This window comes from Macaca nemestrina, chromosome 2 (assembly GCF_043159975.1).
Source record: "Macaca nemestrina isolate mMacNem1 chromosome 2, mMacNem.hap1, whole genome shotgun sequence".
NCBI classification, from domain to species: Eukaryota; Metazoa; Chordata; class Mammalia; order Primates; family Cercopithecidae; genus Macaca; species Macaca nemestrina.
The window spans coordinates 65336389-65356196 of NC_092126.1; the positions used below are offsets into that span (position 1 = coordinate 65336389).

Here is a 19808-nt window from a genome sequence, read left to right on the forward strand (position 1 = left end):
CTTCTCAGCCTCAAAGACAACATGAAAAACCAGGAATATAATGGAAGTAACCCCAGTCCACAAGGCTGCCCCAGAAAACCTGTGCATTTTTTGAGCCATAAGGAGGGAGATATCAAAAGTGGCTCTGACTGCAGACTGGGCCCTCTATGCAATTATCTTGGTTAGGCCCCATGGTCTCTTCTGCATGCTTTCATCTAGCTTCTCTTCATCATTCTCTTCCAGCTCCTACTTAGTCTTCTACACGTTGCTTTTCAGGAGCAATTAGTTTGGGGACAGGGGTTCCACAGCAAAAGTGGCAGTGACAGTAGAAGCCATGGCTACTCTGTTATACTTTTTATGACACTAATTTCCTTATATACCTAAGTCCGTTTATATTCCTCTGACCACTCTCTAGTGTTTTGGACACACACATCTGTCTGACTACTTAGGTAATCGCCAGTATCAGTCTCAGGATTTCCTATGATTTATGGTATAAATTTACCAAGCTAATTTAATAAATTAATAATCCATTTTCCAGGTAGGCCATATTCATGGAAAAATAAAAACACATTTCAACTTGCTTGAGGTTACACTGGTATTTCCTCAAATAATATTTATTGATTATAGACCATTACTTTGCTAAGTATTTGTAATATAATAGGTAACAAGACAAAAATGTGAGTCATCAGAATTTTAGTCTTGCAGGAGAGAGACACACCACATTGAAATACCATCATGCTTTGTTTAATAACAGGAAAACATTCTCAGAAGTAAGTCCATAGGTGATTTTGTCACTGTGGGAAAATCATAGACTGCACGTATGCAAACTTAGATTGTATAGCCTACTAACACCTAGGCTAGGTGGTATACCCAATTGCTTATAGGCTACAAACTTGTATAACCTGCTACTGTACTGAATACTGTAGGCAATTGTAACACAATGTTAAGTATGTGTATATCTGATCATATAAAAAACATACAAAAGGTGCAGTAAAAATACCGTACAATAGATTAAAAATGGTATAACTATGTAGGGCACCTACCATGAATGGGGCTTGAAGTATTGTAAGTTGCTCCAGGTAAGTCAGTGAGTGTTGAGCTAATGTGAAAGCCTAGAGCATTACCGTGCCCTACTGTAGTCTTTATAAACACTACACTTAGGCCATACTAAATTTATTTTAAAATATTTTTCTGTCTTCAGTAATAAATTAACCTGAGCTTAGTGTAACTTTTCTATTTGAAACTTTTTTTAATTTGTTTAACTTTTTGACTCTTACAATAACAGTTTCAAACACAAAAGCACTGCACAAAACTATTTTATTTTTTATCCTTATTCTGTAAGCTTTTATCTACTTAAACTTTCAAAATTTATTTTTAGTTTTTAAACTTTTCATTAAAAGCTAAAACACAAACACACGCATTACTTTAGGTCTACACAGGGTCAGAATCATCAATATCACTGTCTTCCGTCTCCACATGTCATCCTATTGGAAGGTTTTCAGAGGCAGTATCACGTATAGAGCTCTCGTCGCTTAGAATAACGATATCTTCTTCTGGAATACCTCCTGAAAGACTTGCCTGATACTATTTACATTTACCTTTTTAAAATAAGAAGTACACTATATCATAACAAGAAAAGTATAATATAGTAAATACACAAGCCAGTAACATAGTCATTTATTATTTTTATCAATTACTATGTACTATATATAATTGTATATGCTATAATTTTATACAGCTGTCAGAGCAGTAGATTTGTTTACACCAATTTGTTTACTCACAGACAAACGAATAACGTGGGCCACTAAGACCCTACAACCACTATGACATCACTAGGCAACAGGAATTTTTCAGTTTCAATATAATCTTATGGGACCACATAGTATACACAGTCTGTCTTGACTGAAATTTCTCTCTGCAGTTTATAACTGTACTCAATAAAATATAAATAACTATAAAATGTGAAGTGCTTATCAAGGGGATCTAACTGAGTCTTAGGGGAGTGGAATGGCTTCAATAAGGTATGCTTTTTTCAAAGGTGAGCAGAATTTAACCTTGTGGAAAAGAGTGGTTAGAGTTTGAAATGGAATGGTCTTCCAGATGTAGAAAAAGTCATTTCCACATGCTCTCTCATGGTTATTTTGGTGATTAGATGATAAGAGAGGTAGTAACATATTTAAGTAGCTTTTATTGGATTCAAGTAGGTGAGAAAATAAGGCTGTCTTGCACTTCCAAGAGTGAACAGCCAATAATATCACTCACTAGAGGTCTTTTATTTCTGCAAATGTTTTTAACCAAAGGTTGACCTCACATAGTTTTATAACAATGATTTGTAGTAAGACCTGTAGTATCCAAATTTAATTATTATCTCAAAGGACCAAATTTCAAGTAAAAAAATGGTCCCACATATTACAGGTCCAGGGAATCTAGGCAAAAGAGAGATCTCTATATTCAATTATTCATTTTCTGTGCGACAAATTTCTCTTTTTTTCCTTTATTTGTTCCTTCTTTGTTTTATTTTGTTTTGTTTTTAGAGTCAGGTGTCACTCTGTCTCCAGGCTAGAGTGCAGTGCTGTAATCAACCCTTGCACGCACTACAGCCTTAGACTGCTGGGCTCAAGCAATCCTCCTACCTTACCCTCCCAATTAGTTGGAATTATAAGCCTGAGCCACCGTGTGAAGCCTTAATAGATTTCTCTACCAAACACTTTCTAATTGCTATTTTCGCAGAAGGACTATCCCTGACATGATATGAACCGTCGTTTTTCAGGAAGCCTCTAAGAGCTGGCATGCACATTAATAGGATATATATATATATAAAAGTAATTAAAAAATCTTAAAGATGCAACAAAAAATGTTACTTCAATTTGTTTAAATATTTACTACGAATAAAATGGTGATTTCAGTGCAGACTGTCTTTCTTGAAGAATAGGGGGAGCACAGTATAACTAACTACAGTAACTATTGCTATTTATAACAGAGTTGAAAATTTAAGGGATGCCGATTTATTTACTATATTCAATAAACATATTTAAATGGTTGAATTTTCTGTCTAAGTCAAATTATACCTAATCATTTTCAGATAGGCCTCTTTGATTTATAATGGAATATTACTGATGTTTCAACACATAAATGTGAATCATTTTCTATGAAGAGAATAGAAAATTAACAGATACAGTAAATCATCTGCTGTACAAAATAAACATTATTTGAAAAAATTTCAAAGTATAGGATCAGCAGAATTGTTTCAGGTTGTTTGGATATACAATTCCTGTATAAGCATACATATAAGCATTCATATCAGGCAAAACTCTGCATATAGAAAAAAAAATCTCAACTTTTTATTTTACAATTTGCATTTCATGGTTTATTTTATGAGACAATAATTTGCACTTAAAAGACTAGATGTTACAGATTATTATTTAATTACTTTGCCTTGATAAATTAAGAGGCACTAAATTTCCTTTTGGAACAAATCTGAATCAAGCTCCATTGGCACTTCAGAAAAGAGAAGTGTTAAAATACGTATATCCTGGATCATGCTTTCCAAACTGTTTCAGAATAATAAATATTCAATTATTTTTTCGTGGGCTTTTTATTCTTATTTTCATTATTCATGTTTCTGCTCTGTTGCTTAGGCTGGAGTTTAGTGGCACAATAGTGGTTCACTGCACCCTCAAACTCCTGGGCTCCAGTCATCTTCTCATTTCAGCTTGCTGAGTAGCTGAGATTACAGGCATAGGCCACCATCCCTTTCAAATTTTTATGTATTTTGTAGAGGCAAGGTCTTGCTATGTTTCCCAGGCTGGTCTTGAACTCCTGCAATCAAGCTATCTTCCCACCTCACTCTCCCAAAGTGCTGGGATTATAGGCGTGAGTCTCCGCATCAAGCTATCTGTTTTTTTCTTTTCTTTTTTTTCACATGTCTACTTCCATTTGTGAGTTATTCTTCTTTAAAAATCAGGATTGCTTTAAAATGTATAATGATTGAAAAATATTTTTTGAAGTTATTTAATTTTTTTGTGTGACCACTAGAAATGTTAAATATAAAAATGCTGTTAGGATGCCGACAACGGACATATCTAACACAGTTATGAAAGTTTTAGAAACTAGAAGGTATTTGTTTATTTTTGAATTATATTTTATGCTTTCAAAATGTCCAAGTGATCAATTTGCTTCCCTTTGATATATTTTGGTATCCATTAGTTATTCTATTATAAATTACCTTAAAATATAAAAATCGATACCTTTAAAGCATAGTAACTCTTAAAACCATTTTATAAGTAATTTGTATAGGTAATTTTATACTCCTTAGATTTATTTGAATACTTTCTTAAAGGAAAAGGAAAAAATACAGGTCATGAATTATCAGGCATAACAATCACATTAATTACAAAAGACTTGAAAAGTAAGTTTAATGTTCATTATTGCAAGAGATATCTTTACTGGGTTCAGGTAAATTATAATATATAGAAATTCAACTTTCATAAAAGACAATATACTAAAAATACTTTTGCTTATAATAATGTACTGTTTTGACATATCTAACCATCTGATTGTCCAGGTGGAAAACTGAGATTTCTTCCCTAATTTCATTGCAATTTGCAATTCCCATATATATGAGATTGATCAAGGCAAGCTCAATCTTAATCTGTTGATCAAGTTAAACTCAGTTTATCAGATCTACAGTAATAAGGAAGACCATTCTCTTGACATAAGTGTAGTTAGTCTCAGAAGGGGAGAGCAGGGAGAAAGTTTATATGATTTTGCAATCCTGGCTCAAGTGATATAACACGTTATTTAAGATGGGGATCTGACTATGATTAGGTAAAGTTGTTGGCATCGTAGTTCAAATTGGTGAATATAACCAAATGAGAATCTGAAAATGAGTCTGGATAAGTAAATGGATTTATTGATAAGTGAGTTGTTTGTCCTAGTTAATAATCTATTGCTTTGAGGGAAGAGAACTTTGTCTAATAAAATTAATTTGCATAAAATTTCTGAAGAAAACAGTAAAGTTATTTCTTTCTTTGTAGCTTTATCTTCCTGGGCAGGAATTTCCTGGGACAGAGGTGAGTGATTTATGTGACCAAAGACACTCTTAGTTTTCAGTGTATGGTTGGAGGTGTTCTCCCCCGTGGTCATATTTTAGCCTGCGAAAGAGTCAAAATCATTATTCCATAAGAGTGTGATGAATTCACAAGCTTCAGGGGGTCATTCTTAGCTCTGGAAGCATTGTGCTTTCTGTTCATTGACTACTTGATGGCTCATTTAATGAGATATTGGCTCTATAATAACAGCAGTTTAGGCTTGGGATAGCATATATTTGAGCAATATGTATAAATAGTATAAATAGTAGGAGAAAGATAGTAATAACAATACATACTTCACTTCTGAATCATGAGCCAAGAAACCAGGAGAAGAGATCTCATATCAAATAGCCTGAAAAATCTGATGTTTGGATATTTGCTGAATATTTTATGATTTGTTTCTTGACTATTTTATTTTTATTTTTATTTTTACATTATATTTCTTTTTATTTATTTATTTATTTATTTATTTATTATTATTATTATACTTTAAGTTCTAGGGTACATGTGCATAACATGCAGGTTTGTTACATATGTATACTTGTGCCATGTTGCTGTGCTGCACCCATCAACTCGTCGGCACCCATCAACTCGTCTCTTACATCAGGTATAACTCCCAATGCAATCCTTCCCCCCTCCCCCCTCCCCATGATAGGCCCCGGCGTGTGATGTCCCCCTTCCCGAGTCCAAGTGATCTCATTGTTCAGTTCCCACCTATGAGTGAGAACATGCGGTGTTTGGTTTTCTGTTCTTGTGATAGTTTGCTAAGAATGATGGTTTCCAGCTGCATCCATGTCCCTACAAAGGACACAAACCCATCCTTTTTGATGGCTGCATAGTATTCCATGGTGTATATGTGCCACATTTTCTTAATCCAGTCTGTCACTGATGGACATTTGGGTTGATTCCAAGTCTTTGCTATTGTGAATAGTGCCGCAATAAACATACGTGTGCATGTGTCTTTATAGCAGCAAAATTTATAATCCTTTGGGTATATACCCAGTAATGGGATGGCTGGGTCATATGGTACATCTAGTTCTAGATCCTTGAGGAATCGCCATACTGTTTTCCATAATGGTTGAACTAGTTTACAATCCCACCAACAGTGTAAAAGTGTTCCTATTTCTCCACATCCTCTCCAGCACCTGTTGTTTCCTGACTTTTTAATGATCGCCATTCTAACTGGTGTGAGATGGTATCTCATTGTGGTTTTGATTTGAATTTCTCTGACGACCAGTGATGATGAGCATTTTTTCATGCATCCGTTGGCTGTATGAATGTCTTCTTTTGAGAAATGTCTGTTCATATCCTTTGCCCACTTTTTGATGGGGTTGTTTGTTTTTTTCTTGTAAATTTGTTTGAGTTCTTTGTAGGTTCTGGATATTAGCCCTTTGTCAGATGAGTAGATTGCAAAAATTTTCTCCCATTCTGTAGGTTGCCTGTTCACTCTGATGGTAGTTTCTTTTGCTGTGCAGAAGCTCTTTAGTTTAATTAGATCCCATTGGTCAATTTTGGCTTTTGCTGCTGTTGCTTTTGGTGTTTTAGACATGAAGTCTTTGCCCATGCCTATGTCCTGAATGGTACTACCTAGGTTTTCCTCTAGGGTTTTTATGGTAATAGGTCTAACATTTAAGTCTCTAATCCATCTTGAATTAATTTTCGTATAAGGAGTAAGGAAAGGATCCAGTTTAGGCTTTCTACTTATGGCTAGCCAATTATCCCAGCACCATTTATTAAATAGGGAATCCTTTCCCCATTTCTTGTTTCTCTCAGGTTTGTCAAAGATCAGATGGCTGTAGATGTGTGGTATTGTTTCTGAGGACTCGGTTCTGTTCCATTGGTCTATATCTCTGTTTTGGTACCAGTACCACTAGGGGCAGTCTTGACTATTTTAGAAATGTTAAAGATTGCAGAGCTATCTGAGTGATGTAAGTAAAAAATTTTTCCATAAGAAAACATGTGTTACCTCTTGAGACACCAGGATTATTTGCATAGCAACTCTATTAGAAACCATGACTTATACAATGTCATAGCCCTCTCAAGTGAGTAAGTCTTAGTGTGCGTAGAGCGCCTGCTATTCTCTGAAGGACATGATGCCTATTCCTCAATATTGTAGGCTGTTTTTAATTATGAAATAAGATGCTTGAGAATATAATCACATTCAAGGTTCTCCCTTGAATTAAGTTCTTATTCAAATTTCACTTTCTTCTTCAATTAATCTAACAACCACTTTTTCCATGAGACAAAAAAGAGGGGCCAGAATACTCCCTTGGTCATATTAGGGACTATTGTTAAGACAGGCAGTTTTTTTAAAAGAGCCAATTCCTGTCCAGTGTTTGGTGTAATTAGCCAATAGGTATTTATGCTATAAATTCCACACCTGTCTTTGTGGACCACCCAATGGTGTGACTGTGGCCCAAACACCTCTCTAAGGTTGTTGAATCATATTGTAACTTTTTTTTGAAGTACTTATTGTGAGTGGTCTGGCACCAGATGATAAAATATTTAATATAGAGATAATTAGATACATTTTGAGCAAAAGAACTGAGTTGATCTAAATTGTATACTTACTTTAATGTCTGTAAAAGTAAGAATATTTTCAAATATACAACATATGTTTCATAGTTCTTTTCCAAGATTTATATCTATAAAACCACAGTGACAAAAAATAACTCCCACAGAAGTTTCCAAGTGTTATTTAGATGAATATAGGAACATGTTGTAGGTATGATGTGATAGAGTGTTTGGTTTTTGTGTGATCTTTCATACTATTTTTTTTTTTTGTCTAAATGTCTGTTAGGATTGATTGACTCCAAATAACCTGCAAATTAAATAATTTATTTTAAAAAACTGGCACCAGAGAAAGCTTTGTGGAGCTCAAGAAAACATGAGTGAAAAATCCAAAACTTTATTTGATTAAATATTTTTGCCAAATCTTAACTAAATTCAAATGTTATTGTACTCCTAACAAAGAATGACAGAATACCAAGATCATTATTAAAAATAAAGTGTTATAGGCATTGTAGTAAGATATAACAATCCAAAACCTTAAAGAAGCTATGAGAAAAGAAAATAAGTGTGTTATAAGGAACAAAATCTAGAAGAATAAGGTGTGAAAATATACAACTCTGGTCATTTTGATGTCCATTCCATGAAATTATTGTGAATTCTATCTACTTCAGGGAATTACATATTTTATTTGAAGCCTTGGATAAAAATTTCTTTTAAAAATTCCCTTTTTCTGTAAAGCTTGAGATCTTCAGTCAGAACATGTGAATCCAAGAATCAATCTTTTGAAATTTCACTGTTCTATTAATTACTATTAACCAATAACATCCTTTCTATTTGGAGTTCAAGGGACACATTGCTTTGATTTCTCTTCCAAAAACCAGGTGTTCAAGTTTTAGGTCATATAAGAGTTGCTTATAGGAAGTTAATGAAAGGTTGCTCACTCATGTTGATGATAAGACTGAATACATTGTTTGATTCCCTTGCAGTTTTTGGCCGTATTTCACTATAATAAGGTAGAATCTAGAAATGATGTCGCTATTTACAGATGTCAGGTGATGTGATTTGGCTCTGTGTCCCCACCCAAATTTCACCTTGAATTGTAATAATCCCCATGTGTAAAGGGCAGGGCTAGGTAGAAATAACCGAATCATGGGGGCTGTTTCCCCCATACTACTCTCATGATAGTGAGTTCTCATAAGATCTGATGGTTTTATTAAAGGTTTCCTGCTTTGATTGGTTCTCATTTGTCTCTCCAGTTTCCCTGTGAAAAGGTGTCTTCCACCATGATTGTAAGTTTCCTTAGGCCTACCCAGCCATGCGGAACTGTGAATCAATTAAACATTTTTTTTTTTTTCATAAATTACCCATTCTCAGGTATTTCTTCATAGCAGCATGAGAACAGACTAATATACAGGGTATGATCCCTTGCTAACTTATAAGGGGAGAGATGATACTATTCTAAAGGAGTGGATCTCTTTGATGTTAGTCAATAAAATCATCTTAGTCCACATCAGTTTGAGGATCTCTGAGGGTTTTGCTAATTTTAGTTTCAGAATACCACTTATTTTATTCATCCTGAATATTGGAGATGGAACAGAGAGGGGATGTTCTCAACAGATGGCAAGTGTTTATAAACTATAGCTAAAGTAAAATGGATGCCTTGTAGCTGCAGAGACAAGCTGGAATTTTCCAATCATGGCAGAAGGGAAGGGGAAGCAAGTCACCTTCTTCACAAGGTGGCACGAAGGAGAAGTGGCTAGAGAAGTGGGAAGATCCCCTTATAAGACCATCATGTCTCATGAGAGCTCACTCAGTATCATAATATAGCATGAGGGGAGGTGTCCCCATGATACAATTGCCTCCACCTGGTCTCTCCCTTAACACGTAGGGATAATGGGGATTATGGGGATTATAATTCAAGAAGAGCTTTGGGTGGGGAAACAAAGCCTAACTCTATCATTCTACACTGGCTTCTTCCAAATCTCATGTCCCTTATGTCAAAGTCAATCATGCATTCTAATCTGTCCTGCAAAGTCTTAATTCATTCCAGCATTAACCCAAATGTCCAGGTCCAAAGTCTCACCTGAGTCAAGGCAAATCTCTTCTGCCTATTAGAATGTGAAACCAAAATCAAGTTTATTACTTCCTAGATACAATGGGGGTATAAGCATTGAGTAAATACACCCATTGTAAATGGGATAACTTGGACAAAACAAAGGAGCTACAGGCCTCAGGCAAATTTGAAAGCCAATATGGTAGTCAAATGCTAAAGCTCTGAAACCGTCTCCTCCAACTCTGTGTCTCACATCCAGGTCATGTTGATGCAAGAGATGGGCTCCCACAGCCTTGGGTAGCTCCACCTCTGTGACTTTGCAGGGTACAGCCTCCCTCCTGACTGCTTTCAATTGGCTGCCATTGAGTGTCTTTCGCTTTTCTAGGTATATAGTGCAAGTTGTTGGTTGATCTAACATTCTGGAGTCTGGAGGACAGTGGCCCTCTTCTCAGAACTCCACTAGGTGGTGCCCCAGTGTTGACTCTGCGTGGGGGCTCTGACCCTACATTTCTCTTCTATATTGTCCTAGAAAATGTTCTCTACAGGGGCTCCACAGCAAATTTCTGCAGCAAATTTCTGTCTGGACATCCAAGCATTTTTGTAATCCTCTAAAATCTAAGTGGAGTTTCCAAACCTCAATTCTTTAATTCTGCACTCCTGCAGGCCCAACACCACATGGAAGCAGCCAAGACTTGGGGCTTCTACCCTCTGAAACAACAACCTGAGCTGTACCTTCTCCCATTTTGGCCATGGCTTGAGTGGCCAAAACACAGGGAACCAAGTCCAAATACTGCACAAAGCAGCAAGGCTCTGGGACCGGCCCACTAAACCATTTTCTTCCTAGGCCTCCAGGCCTATAATGGGAGGTGCTGCCATGAAGAATTCTGACTTGCTCTGGAGACACTGTCTTGTCCATTAACATTTGGCTCCTTGTTACTTATGCAAATTTCTCCAGCTGGCTTGAATTTCTTCCCAGAAAATAGGCTTTCCTTTTCTATTGCATTGTTAGGCTGCCAATTTTCCAAACGTTTATGCTCTGCTTTCCTTTTAAACATAAGTTCCAATTCCAAACCATCTCTTTATGAATGTGTAAAACTGAATGCTTTTAAGAGCACTCAGGTCATATCTTGAATTTTTTGCTGCTTATAAATGTCTTCCACTAGTTACCCTAAATTATCTCCATGAAGTTCAGTGTTCCACAGATCTCTAGGGCAGGGGCAAAATGCTACCAGTCACTTTGCTAAAGCATAGCAAGAATCATCTTTATTCCAGTTCCCAAAAAGTTCCTCATCTTTATCTGAGACCAATTCAGCCTGGACTACATTGTCCATATCACTTATAGCATTTTGGTCAAAGCCATTCAACAAGTCTCTAGGAAGTTTCAAACTTTTCCACACCTTCCTGTCTTCTGAGCCTTCCAAACTGTTTCAACCTCTGCCTGTTACCCAGTTCCAAAGTTGCTTCTACATTTTTTGGTATCTTTATAGCACTACTCCACTTTCCACAGTACCAATTTACAGTATTAGTCCAATTTCACACAGGTATAAAGAACTGCCAAAGACTGGGTAATTTATAAAGGAAAGATGTTTGATTGGCTCACAGTTTGCATGGCTGGGGAGACCTCAGGTAACTCACAATCATGGTGGAAGGGGAAGGGGAAGCAAGGCACCTTCTTCACAAGGTGACAGGAAGAAGAATGAATGCAGGAAGAGCTACCAAACACTGGTGATTTTATAAAATCACCAGATATCATGAGAACTCACTCATTATTAGGTAAATAGCATGGGGAAAACAGTTCCCATGATCCATTTTTCTCCACCTGATCTCTCCTTTGACACATGGGGTTTATGGGGATGAAATCTGAGCAGGGACACAAAGCCTAACCATATCAGTTTTTATACCAAGCTATATGGACATATGTTTATCCTTTTTCAGGTAATGAAAAAGTTGTAGCTAAGTTTAAAATATTACAATAACAAATATAAATGGATAGAGGAGAAAATAAGTAGGAGGAAATCCTAATTGTTCAGAAATTTTAGCTGCTCCTGCTATTGCAAGATGGATAGCTTTATGTCATTGGGCAAAGTAAACTATGATAAGTTACTGGTCTCTAATGATTCCCAAAAAGATGAGTTAGCACACTAAGTACTTGACCAGGTTAATAGATTAACACATTTTAAAATATCATCTCATTTTTAGGATGTGTCAAAGTTCATCTCTATGTTGGATTTAAAAATAATCTCAGGCAACTATGAGACTCTTAGCATCCTGTTTTAAGACTTGAGAAATTTAGGAGGATACCATAGTAAATAACTGAAGCACAAACAATTATTTGTTACTCTCTGTATGTAGAGGGCCACCTAAAGAAATCAGAACTATAAAATAGTGGTATTAGAGATAGCATAGTATTTTATTCTACTACCAGTGGAAAGAAAAAAAAAATAGCTGTTTATTTACAGACCAGAGATCCTAAAACAATACAACTTCTTGGATTTTTCAACTAGATGAATAGAGGTTTTATTAGAACTTGTACAAGTTATGATGAGTCCATTTCCTATTAAGCTATTGACTATTGGTTTTAGTCTTGTTAACTTCCGAACTTTGATAGTTTCAGCCCTAGTAGTTTTGCCAATATAAGTAGGAAATTCAGTTTGTCTCCCAAAATAATCTAAATATAATAGAATGAGAAACTACCATACTTCAGGTAGTTTTTGAGAAAAGAGATGAAATGATAAATATTATGCTCCTACTTAGACTCCAATATGTTTTTAAAAGTCTGTGATAAATAATAGCTTTATCTTAAATAACAGCTTAATTTTCAGTATTAAAAACTGAAGAATCTCTTTGGTTTAGGTAATCAGTATGTGTGTGTGTATATATATAAAATATATATGACATATATATGAGATATTTGTGTGTATGTATATGTATATAGCTATTTTGATCTATGAGTTGAGAAGAATTGTTTGATGCAAAAGGTTGTTTATCAAATTTCTGAAATTTTGTTTAATTATGTGTACAAGACTTCTTGTTTTATTTCTAGATAATCATTCTAATGTATATAAAAGATTTGCTTACATATGTTCACTTAAAATGTATATTGCTTTGCACTTATATATTTTTAATTTGTATACATTTATATATAAATTTTAATGTATTATATATTTACAGATGGTCACAGACTTACATTATTTTGACTTACGATTTTTCAGTCTTACAATGGTGTGAAAGCAATACTTATTCAGTAATTCCATAACTTTCAGGAGGGTTATTTCATGATAAACTCAAGTTGAAAGTATCATGAGTCAAAAGTTAGGATATTTTGAACTTACCATGGGTTTACCCAGAGGCAAGCCCATTGTAAGTCAAAAACCACCTGTATATATGTACAAATGTATAATACTATTTTTTTCTTACTCAACACTATAATTAAAAAAAATTAATTTGGATTGCCAAGTACATGTATCTCATTGTTTACTTCTAACTCTTGCATAGTAATCTGTGTCATGCACCTGCTACATTTTGCCTCTCAAACCACTGATAGAAACCTATGACGTGGGCTACTCTACATCACCTAATACAAAGGATGTTATGATAAATACACTTTTCTATGTACAGTAGTTATTCAATATCCAGGGCAATTTGTTCCAGGAAAGCCTGTGGATACCAAAATCCATGGATGCTCAAATCTCTTATGTAAAATAGTATAGTATTTATATATAACCTATGAATATTCTCCTGCATGCTGTAGGTCATTGCTGGATTACTTATAATACCTAATGCAATGTAAATGCTGTGTACATACTTGTACTATTTTTATCTACGTTATTTATTGTTGCATTGTTGTGCTTTCTGTGTGTGTGTGTGTGTGTGTGTGTGTGTGTGTGTGTTTCTTTCTTTGTTTCTTTTTTGAGACTGAGTTCCACTCTGTCGCCCAGGCTGGGGGCGTGATCTTGGCTCACAGCAACCTCCCCCTCCTTGGTTCAAGCAATTCCCCTGCCTCAGCCTCCTGAGTGGCTGGGATCACAGGCACACACCACCACGCCTGGGTAATTTTTGTATTTGTAGTAGAGACAGGGTTTCACCATGTTGACAAGGCTGGTCTTGAACTCCTGACCTCAGGCAACCCTCCTGCCTTGACCTCCCAAAGTGTTGGGATTACAGGTATAAGCCACCATGCCCAGACTGTTGTATTTTCAATTCATGGTTCATGGTTGGTTGAATCTGTGCATGAACACATAGAGGGTCAAAGTAAAAGAATGGAAAAAGATCTATCAAGCAAATGAAAAAAAAAAAAAAAGGAGTTGCTTTTTTGTTTGTTTGTTTTTTGAGACCAAATTTCTCTCTTGTTGCCCAGGCTGGAGTGCAGTGGCGCAGTCTCAGCTCACTGTAACCTTCGCCTCCCAGGTTCAAAATATTCTCCTGCCTCAATGTCCCGAGTAGCTGGGATTACACGCACCCACCACCACACCTGGCTAGCTTTTGTGTTTTTAGTACAGACGTGGTTTCACCATGTTGGCCAGGCTGGTCTTAAACTCCTGAACTCAGGCAACCGGCTTGCCTCAACCTCCTAAAGTGTCGGGATTACAGGCGTGAGCCACCACGCCCAGCCTGTTGTATTTTCAATTCTTGGTTGGTTGAATCCATGAATGCAGAACCCATGGATATAGAAGCTGATTATATTTGTCTATATGAGAATTTCTTACAGATGTTCAGCAGTATCAGCATTAATAATGCTCATAATATTTAAGAACACTTAATTTGACCAAGTTCTAAGATTTACTCCCCAGAATAGCTGCATCTATTATATTCTCTATGGCTATACCTGAGAGTTTCTACAACCATCCCTGCTAATACTTTTAATAATCAAGTTTCAATTTTTTGATAATGTAATTGGCATAAAATATTTCATTGTGTTGGCTTACTCTTCTCTGATTACTGATGGTTTTTATCATCTATTCATATTCCTGTTGGCCTTTTGGATTCCTTTTTCTATACCTAGCATTTGTGCAAATATTTGCCTCTATATTTCAAGTGGAAATTCTCATTTTATGCTTACTAGTTTGCAGGAGTCTCTTGTGTTTCTTCCAAATAGTTTTAGAAAATGCAAATATTTTTCCACAATGTATTCTAGGTCTGTAAACTTTGTCTATAATGTCATTTATTAAAGGAGATATTAAGACACTAAGAAGATATTAGTCTTGATATTATTAGCAGTTATTTTTTCTAAGAGTTTGTATTTTAAAATTTAGGAAATCCTTTTTTGTTTCTATTTTATAAAATATATATTTCAAAGCTAAATATTATAATTACGTTGACATTTAGGTTACTTTTAGATTGTTATCCCCTTTATGATTAATTTGTATGGCTACTATTAGATTTTAATTATTAACAATTTTTTCCAAAACAATTTACTACATCTGTTCTTTCTATAAAAATTTTTAGATTACATTTATTACATATGATTCATTATTACACATGTAATTATATTTCTTGGTTGGCTTCTTATTGGTTCTGTTGGTCTGTTTTTCTGCTTCTGTGCCAATTCCACAAAATTGTTATTTGTTTTGGTTGTATGTAGGAAAGTAATCTCTTGCCTTGTTTTTATTGTTAGTTTTTTCAAGATTAATTTATATATGGACTTTTATTTCCTGTATAGGATATGTTATGTGAGAACAATTAAAAATCAAGTTGGAATTTTGATGAGATTGCTATTAGGTATAATTAACCTAACACAATAGAATAGTATAATTAACCTAGTATAAGTTATATAATATTAATTTTATCTAAGTGTTCGAATTGACTCTTCTTTTATTATGAGCATTTTCTATGTAATTTTTTTACAGTTTAAACCTTTTCAGCATAGATATTTATACTTTTTTATTAACTTGTAAGAACTTGATAGGTTTTGCTAATATAGCACTCTCATTTTGTTATTATATTCCATAAATGGTAATTAATTATGAACAGACATACTATTACATTTATAATTTGATTTTGTGTCTGTTAATGTCATCGAACTCATCAGTTGTAATAGTTTTGCTATTGATTGGTATAGGTAAATGCTAATAGTCTGCAAATAACAATCTTAATTCTACTCTTAAGGTAATTAAACCTATGACTAATTTATTTCCAGAAATCTTTGTCCATAGTTTTGTGCTGTTAGTAAGGGAAGAACGTGCTTCCTTTTATTATTTTAATTGCTGCTGGATGTTTTGTTTGTTTTTTAAGGCTTTTCTTTTTCAACTCAATGGAAAACACACGAAATTTTTCCATTACCGTTTGTTTTTATTTTTTAATTAATAAAGCTTTAGTTTTTAGAGCCATTTTATGTTCACAGCAAAATTGAATAGAGAGTACAGAAAGGTACTGTATAACCCCTTCCTCAATCATGCACAGTCTCATCCACTATTGACATTGCACACCAGAGTGGTTCATTTGTGATCAGTGATTATCTTATACTGACACGTCACCATCACCACCCAAAGTTCATAGTTTACATTAGGGTCTACTCTTAGAGCTTTACTTTCTATGGGTTTTGACAAATGTATAATGACATACATCTAACATTGTAATATTGTGCAAAATATACTTTCCCTACCCTAAAACTCCCCCATGATCTACATTTTGAATCCCTCCCTCCCCAGTAACCTTTGACAATCATTACATTTTTATTGTCTTCATAGTTTTGCATTTTCCAGAATTTCATATAGTTGGACTTATACATTACGTAGCCATAGTAAGGTTCTCCAGAAAACCAGAACAAATGAGATAGATTAGATATATAGATATAGATAGATATAGATATAGATTTATTATGAGGAATTGGGAGCCTCACAATTGAATCACACAATTATGGAGACCAAGAAAAAGTTCCACAATATGCCTTCGGCAAACTGGTATATAATTCAGCCCTATTCTGAAGGTCTGCAAATCAGGGGAGTTGATGTAAAATCCAGTCTGAGAGCAGGAGAAGATATTTCCCAGCTAAAGTTATGAGTAAGGACAAAGGGCATTCCTTCTTTCTCTGCCTTTTGTTCTCTTCAGGCCCTCAATGCATTAGATGATGCCCAACCACATTGGGGAGGAAAATCTGCTTTATTAAATCTATTGATTCAAATGCTAATCTCATCCAGAAACACCTTCACAATCACATCCAGAAACAATGTTTCATATTAGCACCCCATGGCCCACTCAAGTTGACACATAAAAGTAATCATCAAGTGCAATCAAATTAGAACTCAGGATTAAGAAACACACTCAAAACCACACAACTATATGGAAACTGAACAACCTGCTCCTGAATGAATACTGGGAAATATGAAATTAAGGCAGAAATAAATAAATTATTTAGAATCAATGAGAACAAAGGCACGACGTACCAGAATCTCTGGGACACAGCTAAAGTAGTGTTAAGAGGGAAATTTACAGTAGTAAATGCCCACATCAGAAAGCAAGAAAGGTCTAAAGTCAACAACCTAAGATCACAGTTGAAAGAACTAGAGAAGCAAGAGCACACAAATTCAAAAGCTAGCAGAAGACAAGAAATAACTAAGATCAGAGCAGAACTGAAAGAGATAGAGACATGAAAAACCCTTCAAAAAATCAATGAAACAAGGAGCTGGTTTTTTGAAAAGATTAACAAAATACACTGCTAGCCAGACTAATAAAGAAAAGAGAGAAGAATCAAATAGACACAATAAAAAATAAGGGGATATTACCACTGATTCCCACAAAAAAACAAACTACCATTAGAGAATACTATAAACACCACCTCTATGCAAATAAACTAGAAAATCTAGAAGAAATAGAATGTTCCTGGACACGTACACACTTCGAAGACTAAACCAGAAAGAAGTCGAGTCCCTAAACAGACCAATAACAAGTTCTGAAATTGAGGCAGGAATTAATAGCCTAACAACCAAAAAAAGCCCATGACCAGATGGATTCACAGCTGAATTATACCAGAGGTACAAAGAGGAGCTGGTACCATTCCTTCTGAAACTATTGCAAAAAATAGAAAAAGAGAGGCTCCCCACTAACTCATTTTATGAAGCCAACATCATCCTGGTACCAAAACCTGACAGTGATGCTACAAAAAAAGAAAATTTCAGGCCAATATTCCTGATGAACACCAGTGAAAAAATCCTCAATCAAATACTGGCAAACCAAATCCAGCAGCACATCAAAAACCTTATCCACCACAATCAAGTCAGCTTCATCCCTGCGATGCAAAGCTAGTTCAACATATGCAAATCAAAAAACGTAATCCATCACATAAACAGAACCAAGGACAAAAACCACATAATTATCTCAATAGATCCAGAAAAGGCCTTTGATAAAATTCAACACCTCTTCATGCTAAAAACACTGAATAAACTAGGTATTGATAGAACATATTTCAAAGTAATAAAAGCTATTTATGATAAACCCATAGACAATATCATACTGAATGGGCAAAAGTCGAAAGTATTCCCTTTGAAAACCGGCACAAGACAAGGATGTCCTCTCTCACCAGTCCAATTCAACATAGTATTGGAAGTTCTGGCCAGGGCAACCTGGCAAGAGAAAGAAAAGAAGTGTATTCAAGTAGGAAGAGAGGAAGTCAAATTGTCTCTGCAGATGATGATTGTATATTTTGAGAACCCCATCATCTCAGGCCCAAATCCCCTTAAGCTGATAAGTAACTTCAGCAGTCTCAGGATACAAAATCAATGTGCAAAAATCACAAACATTGCTATACACCAATAATAGACAAACAGCCAAATCATGAGTGGACTCCCATTCACAATTACCACAAAGAAAATAAAATACACAGGAATACTACTTAAAAGGGACATGAGGGACCTCCTCAAGGAGAACTACATACCACTGTGGAAGAAAATAAGAGAGGACACAAACAAATGGAAAAACATTCCATGCTCATGAATAGGAAGGATCAATATCGTGAAAATGGCGATACTGCCCAAAGGAATTTATAGATTCAATGCTATCCCCATCAAGCTACCACTGACTTTCTTCACACAACTAGAAAAAAACTACTTTAAATTTCATCTGAAACCAAAAAACAACCTGTATAGCCATGACAATCCTAAGCAAAAAGAACATAGCTGGAGGCATCACACTACCTGACTTCAAATTATACTACAAGACTACAGTAATCAAACAGAATGATACTCGTACCAAAACAGATATGTAGACCAATGGAACAGAACAGAGGCCTCAGAAATAATACCACACATCTACAATCATCTGTTATTCAACAAATCTGACAAAAATAAGCAATGGGGAACATATTCCCTATTTAATAAATGGTGCTGGGAAAACTGACTAGCCATATGCAGAAAACTGAAACCGGACCCCTTCCTTACACCTTATAAAAAAAAACTCAAGAAAGATTAAAGACTTAAATGTAACCTAAAACCATAAAAACCCTAGAAGAAGACGTAGGCAATACCATTCAGTACATGGGCATGGGTAAAGACTTCATGACTAAAACACCAAAAACAATGGGAACAAAAGTCAACATTGACAAATGGGATCTAATTAAACTAAAGAGTTTCTGCACAGCAAAATAAACTATCTTCAGAGTGAACAAGCAACCTACAGAATGGTAGAAAATTTTTCAATCTATCCATCTGACAAAGGTGTAATATCCAGAATCTACAAGGAACTTAAACAAATTTACAAAAACAAACAAACAAACAAAAAAGACAAAAAAAAACCAACAAAACAAAAGAAAAACAAAAGCAAAAAACAACCCTATCATAAAGTGGGAGAAGGATATGAACAATTTTTTAAATTGGATTAAATTTTCAACATGGATTCTTTTCTCATTTTTAATTGTATTATTTTCTTGTTGTTATGTTTTAAGTCTTCTTTATATATTTTTGATAACAGTCTTATATCAGACGTGTCTTCGCAAATATTTTCTCCCAGTCTTTGGCTTGTCTTCTAATTCTCTTACATTATTTTAATTAATTTTTTTTATTTTCTTTATTTTTTTTTTTGAGACGGAGTCTCACTCTGTCGCCCAGGCTGGAGTGCAGTGGCCAGATCTCAGCTCACTGAGAGCTCCGCCTCCTGGATTCCCACCATTCTCCTGCCTCAGCCTCCCGAGTAGCTGGGACTACAGGCGCCCGCCACCTTGCCCGGCTAGTTTTTTGTATTTTTTA

At 35.2% G+C, this 19808-nt stretch overlaps 1 long non-coding RNA gene across 3 annotated transcripts in view; it reads left to right on the plus strand.

The window, feature by feature from the left end:
- Nucleotides 1–1839: 1839 nt before the first annotated feature.
- Nucleotides 1840–19808, plus strand: part of LOC139361757 (uncharacterized) — a 59609-nt gene continuing 41640 nt past the window's right edge. For all 3 annotated transcript variants that reach the window (XR_011619359.1, XR_011619360.1, XR_011619361.1), the window contains exons 1-2: nucleotides 1840–2017; nucleotides 5016–5051. This is a non-coding gene — a long non-coding RNA (uncharacterized lncRNA). The remainder of the gene's footprint in view (nucleotides 2018–5015; nucleotides 5052–19808) is intronic.